This window comes from Cupressus sempervirens, chromosome 1 (genome assembly GCF_028749045.1).
Source record: "Cupressus sempervirens isolate cs-2001-9-10 chromosome 1, ASM2874904v1, whole genome shotgun sequence".
NCBI classification, from domain to species: Eukaryota; Viridiplantae; Streptophyta; class Pinopsida; order Cupressales; family Cupressaceae; genus Cupressus; species Cupressus sempervirens.
The window spans coordinates 317,554,164-317,558,084 of record NC_143118.1 but is presented as its reverse complement, the minus strand read 5'-3'; the positions used below and the strand labels follow the sequence as shown (position 1 = coordinate 317,558,084).

Here is a 3,921-nt window from a genome sequence, read left to right as displayed (position 1 = left end):
TATTATATTTGGTTAATTATTTCAACTTATTATTAAAAAAAACTAATTTATTTTTTCCATTCTATTTGAAATTAATTTATGTCAACATTTTTAATGAGTAGATATAAACATAAAAATATTATACACAATAATATAATTGTGAAATTTGTAAAATTTGATCTGAATTGATTTGTACGTCAATTTGATTTTTAAATTCATTTAATATATTTTATTTGTTTCACTATATTATTATATTTGGTTAATTATTTCAATTTATGGTAAAGAATTTTTTTTTTTCATTCTATTTGAAATTAATTTATGTCAACATTTTTTAATGAATAGATACATGGTGAGCTTTCAAATATGATTAACCAGCTGGATCCCCTGCTCGATTCTTCATATTTAGTTTCACAGATACTAAATGGCCAGAATTTAAACAATAATTTTCAAGGGGCATTCCATCTATCCTTCAAAAAAACAAAAAACACACAAACAATATTATTAATAACCTACATACCACATCCTAATTCTCCCATCAAAGATCCTAATTTTTTTTGCAAAGAAATGTAAATATATATTTTCTACAACTAACTAAGAATAGATATAAGAATGACACATATTTTTAAGAATAAATGATATATACTACCCAACAATTTATTATTTAATATTTAAATATATCAAATTTAACCATGTTTAATATTTTATTTTCCCCTTTTACATTTCCTCTCATAGCATTCATTCTGTCACTTCATCCATTGAATGGAAATTTAAATCCCTCACCCAGGCCTGGTCATTTCCAAGATCATAGGCATTTTTCTAAATATGCGAATAAAATGGTGAATTGGTTTATTTAGTCTGTTCGGTGAAGGATTCGTCAGCAATGGAGTGACTCCTCACCAGCAGAAGCCTATCAGAGGCAATCATAGAAGGCTCATTGGTTAAAACGAGATCATACCAGTGTCGGTGGCAACTGTGGAAACAATGGTGTCGACCGTTCTGCACAATGCGAGCACAGCAAAAACCCTCCACAAATTCCGCTGGAATGAAAATGAAAACAACGGAATCGAGTGCCAAAGCATGAAAACGACATAATCGAGCACTAAAATGAGAACGGATTCTAAATAATTGTTAAATTTTGAAAAAGATAATGTGGAATAAGAATGGGCCATTCCAATAACAGCTTTTTTTTGAAATGGACATATCTTTGTTTTTGAAGTAAAATTAGAATGAAATTCCGTATTCCCTATTCTAATTTGATAGAACAAACAGTGAATACAGAATCAATTCTAATTTTCCCATTCCTATTCCTACAAACAAATGGGGCCTTAGTTTAGACTCCAATTAAACGCCCGCTTTATTCGTTAAAAATTCTCCACGCCATACGTGCATCACCAGAAAGGTACGATGGACGACATCAATGTGACAAATTGCAAAACAATTACTTGTACAAATGTCAGCCTGTAAAATCAAAGCCATTCTTCTCACAGAATACATCAACTTTAGAAATTATGTGAGGCCGCATTGTTTTTCTTCCGCGTGTGATTATTTTCCTTTTTCATATAATATCAGTTTCCACACAATCTCTACATCCCCACTTTCTAAATAATAAATGGTTTGCATATCTGATTTGTGTGCATGAATTCCATGTTGTGCAATGGAGATACTTCTCTTTGTGGTGAGTTTGAGGTGAGTTTTTTCACCCTTTTTTTCCTTCTTATGTCTTCCGTTATAATCTTGTTTTTCTGGTTTTGGATGGTTATCATGGAATGCAAGGGACAACAGATAAGTTTGCAGAGCATGAGCAAAGACAGTATGATGGAGAAAAATTCAGCAAACATTAATATTCAGAAGATATTTCTGAATAAAAGTGAACTATGGGATTTTGGAATCATATTCTATGGTCTATTATAGAAGATTGTGTTAGATTTTATAGTTAGATTGGTAGATTTTAGGGTTCGATGCTCAAAAGATTGTTCTTATTTCTGAATTAAAGTGAATTATTGTATTAGTGTTTTTTTATCTTTTGCTTTTGGATTTGATTGTGTTCATTTTTTATGCTAAAAAAACGAACACAATCAAATCCAGAAGCAAAAGATAGAAAAGTCTAATGGATTGTGGAAATCTAATCAGATTTATTGTATTAGTATTTAGAATCATATTTTATGATCTATTATAAGAAAGTGTATTGGATTTTATCATCAGATTGGTAGATTGTAAAGTTCTAACTTGTATTTTAAATTTTATCAACATTTCAAACCACGCCCTTGAACCACCGAGGTTAAGCCTAATATTAGATATTATCATAGAATTCTAACTTATATTTGAAATTTTATCAACATTTCAGATCACGCCCTTGAACCATCAAGGTTAAGCCTTATATTAGATATTATCATGGAATGCAAGGAACAAGAGCACAATTTTGCAGAGCATGATAAAAGACGGTGTGAAGGAGAAAAGTGTAGAAAACATCCAGCAGAAGATGAGAATGAAGATTAAGTCCAAGAATTTTTTGTCGTGGTAGAAAGAATTCATGCAATGCAAAAGCTTTACAAACAGAGGCCAATGAATCTCCCTTCTGCAGGAGAAATACCCACATCTCAAAATGATGGTGGTAGAGTTATCAAATTTACATCTCCATGGAAGCCCTCTTTTCAATTGGAGGATTTTTCTGCCATGACTGGCAAAGGTAGTGCTCTAAGTTATTGCTCAAACAAGAATGAAATAACTTTGTTAGTGCCAGAAAATCCATGCATTGGAAGTAGTCAAAATATGGGTTTTGGGAAGTTTGATCTTAATGTTGAGGCCACTGCAGAAGAGTAGATTTCTGCATAAGCAATACGGTCTTCTGCATTTTTCTAAATATGATGTATATTTTACTGTCCTTAATGGCATTTGTCATAATTCATGTTGCCTACTTTAGTCTATTTAAGCAAATTGATGGTGTGCCTTGTGGAAAAGAAATGTTACGTAAGTGGACTGACCAATAAAACTCTGACCACGTTTACAAATGTAGAAAATAATATTAGTGGGTATCTCAAAAATCTTCATTTTTCATAAAAAGAGGCATCTTACTTTTATTAATAATTGTACAATTTCATAGGTCTATTTGAGTGAGAATTTGAAGTACTTTTATGTGATGGATTGAAAGCTTAATTTGAATGATTTATGTAAAAATGTAGTTAAGCTACAAAAAAAATTTAAAAATTATTGGATTTTTATTGATATTAAGTTATATTTAAATATCTTATTTTAAAATGTATTTTCTTTTTGGTGAAGAAATCCATTATGACGTGTAACATTAGATATGGTGATGTTTGAATAATTCAATTATTATAGAATTTTTTAAATAAGAATGATAAAATTTTGTGGTTGAGTATGTTCGAATAGGAGTAGTAATAAGATGAGAAACCTTCTAGGAAGACATAGTGCTTCATCTCTATGAGCATCACCTAGATGCAATGAGTGCTATGGGTTCCATTCATTCTTGTAAAAGATAGCTTCTTGTGAGCTACTACTCATGAAACGTGGGTCAATGAGTACAACATAAAAAATAACATACTTATATCATAATCGTAATATCACAAGGATGAAGCAATATTATAAATTATTATCAAAATATTATAGCTATTTAGAGATTCAATTGTATAGTTTTTGAGTTAAATTTATTGGTTTATATTTCTTAAGTGGTGGTTCACATGAACACACCCCTCATGAGAGTGAATGTCTAGAATTATCTTGATAAGTTAATCATCTCATTACTACCCTAAATAAAGCATGCTTAACTTTTTATTATGAATATGCCATTTTTATTTATATATAATTTAACATACACTATTCAAGAAAATAGGACATAGAGGCATTTCACCAAACTCACATGGGCAACACCGAAAAGCTAGCTAAAAACATAAATGTGGACAGAGCCATTTTTATTTTTATATAATT

The 3,921-nt window shown here is 30.3% G+C and overlaps 1 long non-coding RNA gene across 1 annotated transcript; it reads left to right on the top strand.

The window, feature by feature from the left end:
* Positions 1-1,431: 1,431 nt before the first annotated feature.
* On the top strand, positions 1,432-2,865 carry LOC149577415 (uncharacterized). Its single transcript, XR_016352350.1, has 2 exons — positions 1,432-1,665; positions 2,324-2,865. It is a non-coding gene; the product is annotated as an uncharacterized LOC149577415 (long non-coding RNA).
* The last annotated feature ends 1,056 nt before the right edge of the window (positions 2,866-3,921 follow it).